Genomic DNA, 17,774 nt, shown 5'->3' with positions numbered 1-17,774 from the left:
CTGATGGGTTTTAATGGCATATGTTGTTTATGTTCTGAGACTATACACTCAGTGAAACATCCAAAAACAAATGTTCAGCCCCCATGGTATCTGGTAAAAGCCCTGAGGACGAACTTTGTTGTGGCTATAAAGCCATCGTTGCTGTCAGGTTCTGAGTCCTCCTTGTGTGGCACCCACATGACCAGGAAGGCATTATATGTGCTCCTACACATTTCTGAGCCAGAACTTCAGCTGGTGTAAATTAATTATGCTGCTTTTGCAGTCCATGCAGCTGTATCAATATATGTCAGCTCAAGATCTGGCCATTCAGGTTTCAAGACTGAGAAGCTGTGTGCACAAGATAGTATACACTACAGGTTTAAAAAAGTAGATGCCAAAACTCTTCCATTTCAATGCGTAATTTGAAGCCTCAACAGGAACTTGCAGTTCCTGAGTTCTTGCCCACTATTCACTAGCTCATATACTAGCTGAGACCAAGTGAATGAGTGGCATTAGCATCTCACCTTAAGTGAGAAATAGCTGCAGTCCTGATTTTGCTGGCTTGGCAACTCTGAGTATGCATGCAGCACAGTTCTGAAGACAGGGGGTGGTAGTATGGGACTTCCACATATGGGTTGCAGAGAAGCTTAACTGGATAGCTGCAGGAAGCAGAACATGTCTAGCATAGATCAGAACCCCCCACTATATATAAAAATATATATATTTCCCCCAGAAGTAATATATTGTTGCCTATCTGCATTTCATTTATTTATGTATTAGAGGGAACCATCCATAGACAGTGTTATTTGCCAAAAGTGAGATGTGAGATTGAAGTGAGAGGAACATGCATATAAAGCACTTATTTAAATGCTTTCATTTTAGTTCATGTCTTTCAAGACAAGACTATCATGTCTTTCAGTTCTTCACAAGCCTTCCTTATGTATGAACTGAATTTCAAAACAGAAATTGATTCCAGATGTCTTCAGTATATTTTTCCAGGCTTGCAATTTAAACAAGTTACAGCAATACTCACCTTCATACAGTTTTTGATCATTATAATATGAATTCTCACTGACAGCAGTAGACATCAAGGTTTTCAAAACCAGCTTTTACTAATTTGGATTCCATTCCAGATTGTCAGAAGGGCTGTGTTTTAAGGAGAATCACTCATTTGATGATGCGTAGTGCAGCTGCCCACCACATGTACAGCAGCAGCATTAGCACTTTTTAATTTTCCCCCACTTTCAGCTTCGGCACTGGAACCCATTACATAGCTAGCATCTTACAAGTGCTGTGTTTCTTTGACCCTTCCCTCAGAAAATGCTCCATAATAGCAGGCTGGCTTACAGCCTTCCTCTAGCTTCTAAATTTAAGAAATGAACAGAGAAGAGAGTCCAGCAGGTAGGATGCAAGTCTGGAGAGATGAATACTTTTACTCTTTCTTGCTCTGCACTTACTGTGTGATCTCTGGCAAATAATGTTGCTTTTGTGCCCCTGTCCATATCTGTAAAATAAGGTATTATCTTTTGTCTTCCATGGCAGGTAAGTATAATCAAATGGTTTTGTGATCAGAACTAGAGTTTGTGATTACCTGGGATAAGGTGTGCAAAATCCCCTGAATCATAATCATTGAGCCAGCTCCTTGATCTCAGGGGTAATGCGGGTCAGGTGTGCTGCATGGAGCTGAAAACCCTGAATAATAGAGGCATGGCGCACATACTGCAGAGACGTTTGCCGGCTGAAGTCAGTGAAGGGCTGTTTGAGCTTTTTAGCTCTGGACCAGAGGCAAATCTGTTGGACCTGAGGTAGATATTGCAGACTCACCACCAGCTGCGTGTCTTAGCATGCGGGTACAAACTGAAACAAAGGAAATTCTCAATAGTTCTAAGCAGGTGGGATTTTGTTGTTGTTTGTTTGTTTGTTTTTACCATGAAGGTGACCAAATATTGGAACTAGTTGCCCATAGGGAGTGTGGATTCTCCATCTCTGGAGGTGGCTTTAAGCAAACTGATTTGATTAAACCTGGTTTGAGCAGACATTGAATTAGGTGAACTACAAAGGTCTCTTCCAACCAAAATTATTTCTCTGATTCGGTACTAATGCTGTACCTTAGCAAATACATCCTCTTGAAGCACTGGAGACCATGGCGTGCACCCCCAAGGTAGCCCTGCAGGAAACAGCCTGTCTCCATTAGGGACAGACCAACCAAGTCATGATGGACTGAACTGATGCAGTGCAGCTCAATGTTTCCACTAAAAGTATGTGCGGCCCCAGACTGATCCTAAAAACCATGTAAACGCCTTTAGGTAGCACTGTACCTCCAAGGAGCCAATGCAACTCTGAACCAATGGCACAGTACATCTCCAGATGAACCATCTACAGGTAATGAAAGTTTACTGCATTGTGAAATAAGTTCTTTAGTTCATATTTACCTGCCATGTTATCTTACACGGCCACTGAATCAGTGCAGAGTTTCAGTCTTTCCGGCCCAGCCTTTACATGCAGTAGTGAAACTGAGCCTAGTGGTTCCCATAGATTGCACATGTTGCACCTCTCACTACGTAACCAGATGTGGACTTCTTAAAAATGTCATGAAGCGACATTGGACATAATCACAGAATCACAGAATGGCTGAGGTTGGAAGGAACCTCTGGGGGTCATCTGGGCCATCTCTGCTGCTGAAGCAGGGCCACTACGGGGCCTGAAGCAGGTTGCCCAGGCCACATCCAGATGGCTTCTGAATATCTCCAAGGATGGAGATTCCACAGCCTCTGGGGGCAAGCACTGTCAGTGCTGACTCACCGGCATAGTACAGAAGTGCTTCTTGATGTTCAGGAGAAACCTCCTGTGTTCGTGTTTGTGCCCGTTGTTTCTGGTCCTGTCACTGGACACCACTAAAGAGAGCCTGGCTCCAACTTCTTTGCACCCTCCTTCAGGTATTTATAGACATTGATGAGATTCCCCCCTGAGCCGTCTCTTCTACAGGTGAACAGTCCCACCTCTCTTGGCCTTTCCTCAAAAGCAGAGCAGCTCTCCCAGCCTGCGGGCAGCCCAGCCCACCCAGTCTTCTGAAGGGTGTTCAAAAAATGAATGGGAAACATAGGTCTTTAATTTATGTATAAGACTTTACACTTCTACCAGGAAAAAAAAAATAGTGATTTCTTAACTGTTTGGTGTGGTAGATCATGATATAGCTTTCACCTGACAAGTCTCAGACATTTCTGTATTCATTACAGAATACTTCTGAGGTCTTGGCCAAGCTTCCAGTTTCGTATTTCATATTACAACTGCAATTATAACTGTGACCCTTAGTTTGTGAACTGTTTTCCTAACTCCTGTACAAATCCACGTCTGTGAATGCATATACAATACGCAGTAAAACAGATGACATTTTCATTGAGGGAACGGCACGTGGAGGCTGCTGCTCTCTCCAGCTGTGAGACACAATTGCACGTGGCTGCAGTAAAACATGATGCCCTGACACTCCCACAGCTTACACGGCTGTTGTGGCTGGAATGGGCAGGGGGCCTGGGAGAAATGACACAGCTCATGCATGCAATGCTGCAAGTGCACTGACTGATGGCTTGCTGTGTCCTCTGGGCAATGACAGGTCCCAGGGTTGTGGTGGTTTTACTCAGCTGGAAGCTGAGCTCAACCACAACCACTCTCTCACTCCCCTCCTCAAAGGGAACGGGGGAGAAAATACGATATAAAGGGCTCAAGGGGTGAGATATGGACAGGGGGGTCACTCAGTAATTATCATCATGGGCAAAACAGACTCAGCATAGGGAGATGAATGTAATTTATTACCTATTACTAACAAGCTAGAGAAATGAGAAACTAAAAGCAAACTAAAAACACCTGCCCCCATTCACCCTCTTCCACCTCCTTTCCCCGAGCGGTGCAGGGGAATGGGGAATGGTGTCTGTGGTCAATCCATGGCACTTCATCTCCACCGCTCCTTCACAGTCACTCCCTGCCCCTGCTCCAGCAGGGATGCCGTCCTTCCTGAACTGATCCTGCGTGGTCTGCCCACAAGCAGCAGCTCTTCAAGAACTGCTCCATACCACGGGTCCCATCTGTCAGCAGATGCTGACAACATCTCCAACATGACAACTGCTCCACACAGGTCCCCCACGGGCGGCAGCTCCCCCCAGACCCCTGCTCCTGCGTGGGCTCCTCTCCATGGCTGCAGCTCCGGCCCGGGGCCTGCTCCTGCGGGGGCTCTCCATGGGCCGCAGCCTCCTCCAGGCCACATCCACCTGCTCCACCGGGGGCTCCTCCACGGGCTGCAGCGTGGAGATCTGCTCCGTGTGGGACCCATGGGCTGCAGGGGGACAGCCTGCTCCACCAGGGGCCTCTCCACAGGCCGCAGGGGAACTGCTGCTGTGTGCCTGGAGCACCTCCTGCCCTCCTGCACTGACCTTGGGGCCTACAGGGCTGGTTCTTGCTCCTCACTCTCCCAGCTGCTGTGTCGCAGCAGCCTTTTACCCTTTTCTTAAATACAGAGGCACAAACAACATCACTTATTGGCTTGGCTCTGGTCAGCAGCAGGTCCCTTTGGAGCTGGCTAAAATTGGCCTTTATCTAACGAGGGGCAACTTCTGCACTTTTCTCACAGAGGCCACCCCTGGAGTCCTCCTGCTACCAAAACCTTGCCACGTAAACCCGATACAAGGGTCAGAAGCAGAATCATGCCTTGGGATAATTAGCCCACACTCAAATTCGTGGTGTGAACTGAAAATATCATTACGGACACAAGATTTGGTTCTGAAAAGTTAGGTGTATATTCTGCTTATCTCAGAAGACTTCACAAATAGCTCCCAAGCAGGTTTGAAGTTTAGCCTCTTGGAATTACGGACAGAAAGCTGAATGGGGTCCTAACGTGTTCCACTCAGGAGGCTGCCTTCTGCAACCTGGGTGTGTGTGAGCAGTCCTGTGTGCGAAGCATTGTTCCTACAAACCAGGTCACGAGACCTCTGCATCATAAAACCATGTTAAAAATAAAATAAAATAAAATAAATAAAATAAAATAAAATAAATAAAATAAAATAAAATAAAATAAAATAAAATAGAAATCCCAGCTATTTTCTAAAAATAGACAAGTTTTGCTGGGAAAGGGGGAGGAAAAAAGTGCTTGCTGACAGCTTAGCAGAGAGAAAAGAGGTTTATCATGGTAGTTGACAATGTCCTGTAGAGACATGGGTTTACGTGCATGTGACAAATAATGAAATGAGTGAAGACTGTGCTAGCTCCAACCCAGATCTTGCACATCCTTGGTAGCACACCACGTCCAAGCTGAGATATACAAACAATACATATATTGCTTGATAGTACCTCATATTTTGAGATCATAAGTGGAGAAGGGAAAGGGGGAAAAGGCAGAAGCGGTTGAAAACAAAAGATTTGAAATTAATTTATTGTAGATTTAGGGTATCAGTATTTGGCAAAGGAAGTGGATATAAATGGAAACTAAACTAAAACTGATGTTTCAATCAACACAATATATCTCTGCTACTAGTCAGCTACAGCTGTGAGACTTTATTTACCAATAAACAACTGTGAAGTTGTACATGTGTTTTGGTGTTTTAATAAAGTTGGGGGGAAAAAAAAAGTCCAAACCACATCTGAGGTTCAAGAAAAAGCTTTATAACACAATTAAGAAGTGTAGGGGGTTGCTCAAGTCCATTGGCATATAAAAAGCATGACACACTAGAAAAAAGAGATCATTTGGTCATTTTTCATTTAAAATCTTTGTCTTAAGCAAGAAATGCAAATTAAAAGTTTTGAGGGCATTTATTATCTTTACATTTCATAAAGCCAGGAATTTTGCATTTACAGTATCTAAAAGTTTTATTTTAGACTATAACTTTGTTTCCTTTTTTCCCTCATTTGCAACAGAATACAAAAGAATAGATGAGGACATAGATTTTCTTCCCTTCTTATCTTTTTGCAACTCCTTTTATTATGCCTAAAACACTGTTTTTTTCATCCTCTCCATAGAACATCTGTCCTCACTGTCTGGGAATTGAATGACTATGTTTAAAATAATGTCTTTATTTTTGTAAATATAATTTTACAATGGAACAGGGAGCTGCTTTTTAGCTGAAGCCTGGCATTTGCCTGTTTTAAGCTACATCATTATCTTTTCTTTTTCAAACATCTGTTTGTTTTACCAAGAACTTGTTCAAAAAGTTATGCTTGTTACTTTATGAAGTTCAATCATTTTAAGTCGAAGGAACGAAAGGGAGAAAAAAATTGAAGTAAACAGATCTTTCAAAGGGGAAAAAAATCTGAAAAAAAAAAAAAAGCTCATTTTTCTTGCAAGCAATTCAGTGCATTTATGATGTCATAAATTATAAAATTTATTTTGGGTTATATTTTCTGGCTGAGATACAGAGATTCTCAGAAAATCGAGGTTTGAAATAGAAAGTCAGCAATAACCTAATTTGGAATGCAATGAACCTAAGTAGAAGGGACAGAACTGAAAGCGCTGCCACTTGGGAGTTGTGAAAAGAAATAGAAAAGCCTGTCATCCTTGTTTTATTTTTAAAAGATGTGAGCAAAATAAAAGCTGAAAACATGCATTGTGTTTTCATTTTGCTGTGCCTCTGCTAGACGCATTGTTCACACACCCTACCGGTATATAACATGACATGCCACAGTTTCTGCACTCAGATTGTTCGCTCTTATGTTACTGCTCAAGTATGCATTCAGAAAAGAGCCAACAGATATAGTAGATTTATTCTAGTTGTCGAGGTCAAGGACTCCTTTTTTTTTTTTTTTTTTTTTTCCCTTTGGATTCAGCTGAGAGGGAACTCTTTCCTCAGTAACAACAGAAAGGCTTTCTGCTTTGCAGTCTACTGTCAGTGTGCACCACTGATACAAAAGTATTGGAGAATATTTTTGAAGGAAAAATCAGGAAACTATTTATCAATAAGAAGCACCAGTGTTGTGTCCAGTGCCGAAGTTAGGGGGCTTTCTGCAGAGCACAATATCTGCATGCACCGTAATTCAGAGACTCCAGCTGCTGGAAGCTCTTGCAAGTCATGTAAGTAAAGGACTTTACTTTGCTGAAGCAAACTTTGTGTAGTCTCTTGCCTCATAAAAACTCTTAGATGATCTGAACTTCAGCTGAGTTTCCTTATACTAGCAGTGTTGTTTTATCTTGCCATGTTCTTCTGAATAATGCATGCATGCAGGCACAATAAATTACTAACTTCTCTTTCTAGAAATGTTTTGCTCTGAGTAGAGTGAGAAGCAGGATGTGTATGTGGCTCGGGCAGGCTGTGCTATCTTTTATGATCACTGACAATTGCTGTTCTCCGTTTATGAGCAGCATGGAAAACAGTCTGATTTCTTTACAGTTCTTGTCACAGTTATTTCAAGAACAATGGGAAGCTGGCAGCAAAATGCAAAACCTGTGCAAAGGAAATCAATGAGCACAATGCTAGTTTATGAAGCAGTGTCAGTAAAGCTGAAAGTGGTGTGTAACCCCTAATGCGAGCTTGTGGTCTTGTGGGACTTTATATCCTCTCTTGTGAGACTTAAGAGATCACAGATTATGTGATGGTTAACATTAAATGACACAAGAAATATTTTGATTGCTTTATAAAAAATAATTTATAAAAAAATAATTATAAAAATTGCTGATACTTAAGTGAATTGTTTTATGTATGGTTATTTGGGGTTTATTGCAGGGGATGGATCAACTTTCTCTGATCTTCACTATGTAGTTTAAGACCATGAAGTATTTCCTTGTTCTCTATTCAGTTCATGTATGCATTGGCATCAGTAGAGACAGGTAATGAAATCCCAAATTTCTCTTGTAGTCTGTGGCTTTTAGTCCCTGCCCCTTTGATGGCTGCCCACTTGCAGGTGGTGTGTTAAGTGAAAGGAAACTGGCTTGATTAGCTCCACTGGCCAGGGTACAGCTGGTATTATCCCGAGCGAGAAATGTAACGGGTTCACCTGCGTGTACTCAGGGCTCCCACTGTCCTGCTCAGAGAGCTCCTAGCCCCCCTGCAATCCTTGCAGCCCTTCCAAAAGTACCTTAGCCCTCTGACGTTGCATCTCCTATTTGGCTCATACCTTTTCCTAGCTCCCAGTAACTTGTAGCAGGTAATTCCCTGTAGACCCACACAACTCTGCACACAAACCCTCACCGTGGGAACAAACCCACAGGGCGATGTCAACTTTATTTATTGCAGATATGCCACCACAATCACCTCAGGTGCTCACAGGAGCACAGTCGCTGTGCCAAAGAGCTTGCTACTGCTCCCAGCTCTCCAGCTGACCTTAGTTTTCACAGAAATGCAAGAGCCACATGGGGAAAGTGGCACTCTGCATCGAGGGGGATGCAGAGAAAAGACTTCCCTGGACTTCAACCAGGCAGTCAGACCTGGATGCTGAAAGGGAGGAAATTAATAGGCACGCAGAGCTGTGGAGCTGCTCCCAGAGAAATAGGGCTGCCACCTCCCTGAGTGAGAACGGGGAAAGGCTCCGTAGAGAGAAGGCTGCAGGCTGGAGACAGTCATGTTTGGAAGGTGCACTGGCAGGAGTTCCTCCAAGACGCGGGGTTCAGTGTGAAAGTCAGACACCTCTGCTGATGCAGGAGGGAGACGTTGCTTTTCAAGAGTGTTTGGAGAGTGACAAAAAATTTAATTGAGATCTGAGGCAACTCTTTTATTTTCTTTGCAACTCAACTCTCACATACCTAGCTGGTGTAACCGCACTCCAGGGAGAAAATAGCAGTTTGTTATATTTTTGGAATTTATGTATATTCATGTGTTCCATTAGTCTCTTGGCAAATGCATCTTTTTAGCTCTAAAGCTTTCTGAACCTTTCATATAGTCCTTTGCTTTGAAGCAACAGATGTCTGCGATAAGCAGATGGTTATGGCTTTGAATTTGAACATCTTTAAGTACTTGGTTGTGTATGTTTTATGGGGAGGAATGTACTCTCTCTAACTATGCAGAACTGATGCATGAAATGAAAAGTATCCATGTCTGGATGCTTGATGTCACTTCCTCGCTTGCAAACCAATAAACCACATGTTCTTCAGAATTTTTTGTTGTGAGATATTCTCACCCTATTACTCAGCTCGTGTTTTCAAGTTACAAACCAACTGTGAAATACACCAGTCTGATGTGAGCTCAGTCAAAGTAAACGAGCAACAAGAAGAGTTGAAGGAGCTGCCCTGCTTGCGAATTGCATTCTCGCTCTAATGTATACTGTGAGCGGGCTGAAATCCTCCCCTTGTGAAATTTCCCAGAGGAAATAATGCAGTGCCTATGAAAATAGCTGAGAAGAAATCTTTTAATCTTTCTTATACTAAAATTTCATTTTTCAAGAGGTATGAAATTTGATGTGTAGGGAGTCTAAGAGAATAAGATCTTAGACCAGGAATAAATTTGGTAACACAAATGGAAAGAATTAATCTTAAATAAGAACATAACTTTCATTTTCTTTCAAGAAAAAGAAGACAGATAAACTGATTTAATCCAAATATTTTGCTATTGGATATTCATTTACGTCTCTAAAAATATGTTTTTTTTTCCCTCTCCACCTAACTTTCAGACTTGAACAGTTTGTTTTCCAAATAAATCTCTTCAGACAGCCTGTGACATGTGAGAACGCTGTTTAAATTTGAATTAGTTGATCTTAAGGATTGATTATTGCATAGTTTATCAAAGGCTTTATTAATTATAATGGCACAAGATATGTTATTTCATCGAGTCAGTGCATACATAAGACACTAGTCTAACCTGAAAGAAGAGAAATGCCTCATTTCAACAAATCGTTGGAGTTTTTACTTCCATCTTTGAGAAAGAACTGGGCTGTCGAATGGTTCATGGTGCTGGAGGGGTGCTAGAAGGGCTCTGTGTCAATGCAGGATATGCTCTGTCTCTCCCTTTTTGCTGTCTCTCCCCTCCCTCTGGGAACCTTCTTCTTTCTCACTTCTCCAGCATGCAGTAACCCCTAGTGACAGGCTGTCCCAGAATGCCCATTTTTTCCCTTTTCACACCTCAGATCAGCCTCTCATTGCTCTACAGTACTGAGGATGGAGTTCAGCCTTACTGGAGAAAAGAAGTCTTGGGATGGAGAAAGGGACTGGTGGGGATGCCATGCCCTAGTATAGCTTATGGTCCAAACTGTCCAGGGTTTGGACTCGAGCAGCATCTCTGCATTTATAAGCATTTATAAGCAAAGTAAGCCCACTTGTAGGCAACAGGTGCAGGCTGCTAACTCCTGCAGTTTGTTGCTCAAGGCTAACAGCTATTTTAATTACTGCCTTGACTAGCCGTGCTTTTCTTGGTGGTTGCTTCATCCAGATGTTGTCTGCTAAGTTGGTGGGACTGGTCATTACCCAAGACAACAGTGGCCTAACAGAACCAACAGTTTAATCAAAGACAGCAGCTCCTTTCATTCCAATTTGAAACTGTTAAGATCTCTTCAGTAGCCAGTACTGCAGGCTTAATAAATAAATAAATAAATAAATAAAAATAGGGAAAACAATGAAGGGTTCTACTCCATAGTCTTGATAACTATTACTTGATGATATGAGGTTAGAAATCTACATACAAATGAGGAGTTGTGAAAACTTCTGATTGATGGGCTTTCTTTTTAACAATTCTAATTGTTTATAGGCTGCAAACATGCAAATATCTTGAAAATGCCAGGCAGTGCTCTGCTACCTGGCAGCAATGTAACTCACAGGGAGACTCTCCTACATTAGTGATACGAAGATACTGCATTTTGATGTGTACCAGACTTCTCTTGTCTCTCTCTCAGGATCTCTCTCTCTCTGCTGCCTGGTACAGCACCTTAGCACATATGTATGTATTTCTCTGAATGCCACCTTTTGGGTTTACAGACATAAGCACTGAGGCAAGATTCAATGAATGTTGAATTGAGATCATACTGGAAGTCTCTGAAGATGCAGAAAAGTGAAGGTACTTTTCCTGAATTATGGAAATATGTGTCCATTCATAGTCACCCGTGAATAAATAGATTCTCTGTGAAGAGGTAATGAGAACAACTTTTAATCCTTGCCATGCTGCTGTGTGCCTATAGTCTTTCCATAGGGTCAGAAACAGAAACAAATCCTCCAAGACAGCCAGAAAGCTCCCAACCTAAATGTCAAACAAGACAATCATCAAAACAGACACCAAAAGGAGCAAAATATCCAGATGGAGAGCCCAGAGTTAAGAGTATTGTTGTTCTACAAGAAGCTCTTGGCAGTTGGGGCATCACAGTTTGCAGACGGAAAACTAGTCTGGAAGCTGCTCAAAGCAGCCACAGCGATGGAGGGTTGCAGTGGGTTCATGGCCTTTGTGCTTGTAGGAAAATCAGCCTGCTGGAATAGATACTGTCATCCCTAGCTTATCAAAATGACTAACAGCTAACACGACCTGTCTTTGACCTCTGACTGCCCATTTCTGAAGTTCAGTCAACTAACCAACATATCTTAAATATCTTAAGATATCTTGATCTCTTAAGTGTAGTTATGGGGGGGGGGGGGGGGGTGGGGGTGGAATTGTGTGTGCTTATATTCCAGAGGGAATTATTTCCGTTGTATTTTTAACATTTCCTCTGTGGCTTTTAGGATGTTTCCTGAAATCTCCAATTACATTCACGTAACATCTGCCTCCAGCTTTTTCTAAAATAATGGTGAAGCAGACTACACAGTAATTAAAATAATTCTTTCTGTGGACTTCATCTCCCTTTTGGCTTATCAGCTGATGCTCCAGCAAGTAGTTTCTGCCTTGATGGGCTGTTGATAGATAGTTCCCTAAGACAGCTCACTCTTTCAGCTAACTTGTCCCTCCTAGGCCCTTGATAGAAAAAAAAAATCAGTATTCACCACAGATTGACTTTGACAGTTATCATTAGTTCAGAGTTCTGGCAGCACGGAAGGCAATTGGTTGAACGTTTGGGAAAAGATGACAGTGCAGGGAGTCACAAGAAAGGGTTGGGACTGGCTTGGATTTTTCATGATAACAGGGAACCAGATTCAACATCCCGTCGTTACAACACCAAGGGCACTGCCAGCACACCCTGATCACTAAAGGTTGGTGCTTAGGGACATGGTTTAGTGGGTGACATTGGTGGTAGGGGGATGGTTGGACCAGATGATCTTGGAGGGCTTTTCCAACCCTAATCATTCTATTCTACTTCAGTGCATGAACAACCCCGCACCTACCTACAAAGTGCCATTAGCATGTCCCCTGAGTCTCCTTTCTCAGAGGAAAAAATCCAAACTAGGGAATCCTGGAGGTCTACATAACTTTCAAGATTCCAGACAGCCAAAACACAAGTGTCTGAGCATCCCAAAAGGGCAGAATAATTCCCAGTTACAAGACTAAAGATTTAGACATTAAGTGAACATGTTGTGTTGACCATACCACGGCTGCTATGTTCTGCTCCCTAAAGAAAATGCTCTGTATCTGTGGCCATTCCTTGTTTAGAAAGGAAACTGTTCAGAGTCCCTAGTCAAAGTGAGCTCCAAACGTTGTAGAACAAGAGGGTAAAAATCCATATAAACTGAAAATTAAGCTATTTTATCATTATAATTATTGACAGCATACTACCGTATTTCGGTAATCTGCTAATGGGGAATCATTCTTCTTTTATTTATATATGCTTTTGAACATTACTGAAGATATTATAGCCCAGGTGGGAATCGGAAAAAAAAAAAAAAAAAGAGAGAGAGAAAGAGAAATTAAAAAAGGGGGGGGGGGGGGGAGAAGAAAAAAAAAAAGAAAAGACAAAAAAAAAGAGAGAGAGCTTTTGGAAGGTTCTGTTTGAAGCAAAGTAATTAAGGCCAAGGACAGAGACATAAATGAACACAGTACCTGTGGGGTTGATAGGTGACTCGAATATACTGTTTTTTTCTTTAAGAATAGACCTGGAGTCAGCATGTGAGAAAAAGAGTCTTCCTCATGTTCATCTTCCCGGTGGAAGGGAATGATGGCATCAGTCATAGAGCATGCAGAGATGGCTGGATGAAGGTGTTGCCAAAGACCATCCCAATAGTCTATCTATGCTGTGAATGTCACACTTGAAATTAGTTACCAACAGCTATGTCATCTCGATTTGCATGCTAATACAGATGGTGCAGTAAGGCTCTGGAGAGATGGATCCACAGTTAGCTGGCAATAAAATCTTTGGCTTTTATGAATCACTGAAATTTCAAAACTCTCAGGAGTGTATTTATCTAACATTGCACCTTGCCTCTTAAATGAAGAAATATCCCATTGTGGCCACATCTATGATGTCAACTCTTCAAGGAGAAAAGGATGTCACACATTATTTCTCTCTGAAAACAGCAGGTGGAGAAACAGCTTTGGACATTTTTCATGTACATGAGATGTGACAAAAGCTGACTTATTATCAGACTTCTGGTTGAGAATAGACCTATGTTCAACAGTACCAGACCCTGATACAGAGCACCAGATCCTGTCCCAGAATAAATCAATTGAAGGGGAAATATGAAATGTTGTTGTTTTCACGAGATGAACATTGTTTTCAAGACAATCCCATGACAGAACGTTTTTGAGCTAAATGGCCATTTGCAAAATGTGAAGGGACCCTGGCTCCACTTTGTCTTGTGGGAAAGGAAGGAAGGTGAAGGTCTGGAGAGACACTACTGCGCATGGGGTGGTGGTGACTGGTGCTCTCCCAGTTGCAGATGAAGCAGCTTGTGGCTTTTTGACATCTGTGGCCCACTCAGCGTAGCATTTTCTCACTGTTTTCCCCATAGAATGAGTTAAAAAAAAAAAAAAAACACTCCTTTAGTATCTAAGCACTAACGGGGATTTTTCCAGTGTAGGTTTATGTAAGTCGTATTTTGCTAACAATTATGGAAGTTATGACTACATTTATGTGGTCGGGGCTGTGTGTGTATCTGTTCGTATTGATTTCACTGTAATGTTAGCTTAGGTGGTATTTTCCAGACTTATTTTCCCTAAGCTGACAGAGTGTTATATGTTGTAGCTTTGTGTCACTTTACTGTATGTGAGGGCTCAGCTTTCATGCAGGTGCCTAAAGCAGCTCTTAAAGTTCACACTCTAATGCAGACAGGCTGGTTGTCTAATTTCTGCTTCACATGGCTTCTACCACCTTTTCTTCACTGCTGCCAGTGTTTTCTGTGGCTTCCCTGGGGACACCAGATGCATCTAGTGATTCCAGTTCCAGCTTCCAAGCTGAAACAGATCATGGACAGCAGCCATGTGTTGTTCAGATGCTTGCATGGGAGGGAGAGATCTTTTTCCTTTTTCCCTTATTGAACCAATTCACTCAATAAGAACTTGTTTTAGATCAAATTGCCATCACTTGTAGCTAATTCCATCCTTTTCTAATTTTTTCCTGAATTCCAGCCTCTTACTCTATCCTGAAAGATGAAGGCACCGTAAAAGAAAACCGGTGCAACTGGACAGTGTACCTTGTTCCTAGCTTACAAGTTAGAACAAGATAAGTGTTTCAACTTAAAAGTTGAAGGCCATAGCCAATGAAAAATAAGACAACAGCCAGACACATGCTTGTCTCCCATGTTGCATAAGTAGACATAATGCATAATGTACTGCAACATCACAGCAGGTCTCCCAAATTGAAAACAAGGAGGAATAAAAGACTACCGTACCTTGCCTCTTAAATCCCACGAATGTGTTGTCTGTGTTGATTAGTTACTTTGATTTGTGCTTCCCAGCACAGTTCATTTTTCCCTTTAATAAGTGTTCGGCTTGTAAATTGTCACTTGGATTGATAGTATTTGCACCAAACAGTGTAATTAGGCTGGAGCGATGGAATATATTACATTGTTTGTATTCCATTATGTTTATTCCAGATGGTTTTTGTCACTGACTCTTTTTCCGAGCTGAGCTGTTAATAAACATGGGATAAATCTAATGAATAAATTTTCTGCACTTGGTGTAGATCAGTGGTGGTGTCTGAGATGGGGTTATGCCACGAAGTAATGGGCTCTCATTAGAACTGCAGAAACGTTAATTCTCACTAACATATGAGAGGGGAACAGAGTCCTTGGGTGATGAGTGGTTGAAGAAGATATTTATGCTTTCTTTTATCATTTTTTTCCTTTCGAAGTCATCTTTTCAGACATTAAAATCAGGTTATGGTGAGTTCATAGTTGTAGCACTTTATTGCTTCTTTGGACGAGGGAGGTGTAGTAAAGCTGCAGGGCAGGTACCTGGGTTCAAGCCTCTCATCTTCTAGAAAGCTCCTCTGAGCCCCTAAGCAAGCTGTTTCGGACTGTGCCTCACTTGCTGAACAAACGCTTCTCTTCTGCATTTTACCTGTCTTGCCTCTTCAAATGGAAGTTGTGCTAAGTACCTGCCTAGCCTGGAGATGCAAAAATCATTACAAAAAAAATAACTGGAACATTTTGGAGAAGAGAATTCCTTATGGGATGGAAACACATTGTGGAAATCTACATGGCACCGGGACTCTCTTAGTCTGCTCATTTGCCAAGGTGACGTTGACTGGAGAAAACGGAAAGCCAACTAAATGGTGTGACAGCAGACCTTGGAAAAGTCATATCACTTACGGAGCTTTCCAGTAGTGGCCCGTGTAGTTTTTCCACCAGAAAGGAACATAAGAAAGCCCAGGATGAAACAAAACATGATCCAAAACATATATCCTGCCATCTTTTAAAAGCTTTTAAAAGGTGTCTGTGCTGTTAAGGTTTCACAAGGCAATGCATCCTCAAGTAAAAACCAAACAAACAAAAAACAACAAAAACCCTGTGAACACAAGAGTGTTGATTTGCCAAGGTTAAGAAAAAGCAATTGTCCATGCTGGCTCACGCATGCCTATCAGCAACAGGCCAGGGAGCTCAGTTGGTCCCATGAGCCGGGTGGGTCTCTGCCGTGGTGGATCACAGACCTCTGCCAGCCTGGCTGCTCTCATAACCGACCCTTGAATATGTCATCAGCTGGGAGAGGACTTTCCCTTACAGAATGACAGAACATCTTCCTTTATGCATTGTTTCCAGCTGCACCCTGGAACGAGCAGTGAAGGATCTTCACTTGCTGAAGTAACGCCTTCAGCCTGGCATTGCTTTTAAACCAGTGAGCTGGGTTCACGAAGACAGCACGTCTTAGATTAGCAACTATGCCGTATATTAGTAATTTCACTGTGCATCCCTTACATGCCCATTTCAGACATATGACAGAAAAAATGCAGCTAGAGAAAAAAGATTAAACAGCTTTCTTGGCTGGCATTTGTGAATATTTCCTGGAACACAAGGGGACAAGGAAGGGGAGAGGAGAAATAAAATGTGCAATAATTCAAGAAAATCCCAAAACAGTGATCCGAGAAACTCAGGGAGAGCATGGCTGTTTTGGTCATTGAGGTATAAGGAAAATGAGGCTAACAGCCCATGCCCGGGGCTTTGAGTGTCCCTCCTGGCCAGGCCGTGAGGCACGAAAGCGTTAACCCTCCTGGAATAAGTACAGGACATTCCAGCGCTTGAATTCACACAGTAAAAATAAACCTCTCGCAAGGCGTGTTGCCTATGGTGTTTATGCTCTGCTTTTGGATTCAGTCCTTTAGGAATGCAAAGCCCTTCTACCAGGTCTGGGCTGTAAGAGCACCTTTCCTTTGCCATTGCTGGATTGCTGCCAAAGGTGAAATCGGTCTCCCTGCAAGCCACTCGGCCACGCTGTTTCCAGAGGCCTTGATTCATCTCTGGCCGGTGCTATAGCATCCATTTTTAAAGATTGAGGGCAAAATGCTTTCCCTCCTGTGTGTCCTACTCACCATGGTCCTAGGCACCTCTGAATGCCCACTTACATGGCAGGACAGAAGTAAAACAGTCCCACAGAGGCCGAGTGCTGGGAAATAAGATGAAAGAACAGCCTGTGCATCAAATCCATGGGTGTTCAGTTGGCTGGGTAGGACGCTTTAGTTGTTTCCAGCCAGTTCACTCGACATACAGTGTCAGACTAAAGCACAGCAAGGTGCGAGCTGGATGAGAGCCCTCCCCAGGCAGACAGCAGCTCTGTTGTATTGTGTTTTTTTTTCCCTCTATTGGCCAGGAGAGGACTTGGCCTTTGCATTTTTGAACAGTAATAATAATAGTTCCTGCTTCTGGCATGGAAACCTTTGTTTACCCCAGTTCCCAGCGCTCGGAGGCCTCTGGTCGGAGTTTTGTTTAAAAGATTTATACGCGGAGTCTGCAATCGCAGCTTGAGCTGGCCGCGGCGGTCACACAATGACAGCAACCGGGCTCGGCCCTGATCCTGCCCCTGCCTTGCAGGGCTCCAGCTGAGACGGGTGGCGCCGGCCAGGCAGCAGCGAGGGAGAGTGGATGGGGTAGAGACCCCTGCCCCTGTTGGGGTTGGGGGCATGTGCTATCAGATGGCCCTGTCCAGCTTTTCATGTCAAAACCAGCTCGTTTCGCATCGTTCTCTATCACCCTCCTCATTTTCCAGCTGACTACGGCTGGATAATCAGATACTCAAACTGTCAAAATGTTTTCCCTGACTCTTGGCTTTTTTTGCCTGCTCTTCCTGGCTCCTCTCTGTTCTCCCTCACTCCTTCCTCTTCCTGCTGTCACACCTGGGATTGCCTCTGCATTTTCAGTACTGCCTTTTTGTGTTTTTTTTTTCTTAGCATATGAGCTACTGGAGGTTGGTTGTACTTAGTAGTTCCTGTATCCCTATACTGAGAGGTGGTCTACCAAGAAGGCAGATGGAAAAAAACATGGCATTGTTATTCTCCGTGCTGCTGACAAGTGGAGAGCACACAATCGGCAGAATATTCTCAGTGATTTA

General features: G+C 42.8%; 1 protein-coding gene and 1 long non-coding RNA gene across 3 annotated transcripts in view; one reads left to right on the top strand and one right to left on the bottom strand.

Moving 5' to 3' along the window:
- LOC308194264 overlaps positions 1–17,774 on the bottom strand; it is an 82,748-nt gene that overhangs the window by 23,579 nt on the left and 41,395 nt on the right. The gene's annotated exons all lie outside the window — the stretch shown is intronic.
- Positions 1–17,774, top strand: part of C1QTNF7 (C1q and TNF related 7) — a 55,328-nt gene that overhangs the window by 9,823 nt on the left and 27,731 nt on the right. The window contains exon 1 of one of the 2 annotated variants that reach the window (XM_080589959.1): positions 6,178–7,030. The exons of the other annotated variant lie outside the window; for it this stretch is intronic. The gene's annotated coding sequence lies outside the window, so the exon portion shown is untranslated. Of the gene's footprint in view, positions 1–6,177; positions 7,031–17,774 lie in introns of those variants that run through there. 2 annotated transcript variants of the gene reach the window in all.

Source organism: Anser brachyrhynchus, assembly GCF_964034855.1.
Source record: "Anser brachyrhynchus genome assembly, chromosome: 4".
Taxonomy (NCBI): domain Eukaryota; kingdom Metazoa; phylum Chordata; class Aves; order Anseriformes; family Anatidae; genus Anser; species Anser brachyrhynchus.
The sequence above is the reverse complement of the archived record's forward strand: the minus strand, read 5'-3'. Positions and strand labels throughout refer to the sequence as shown.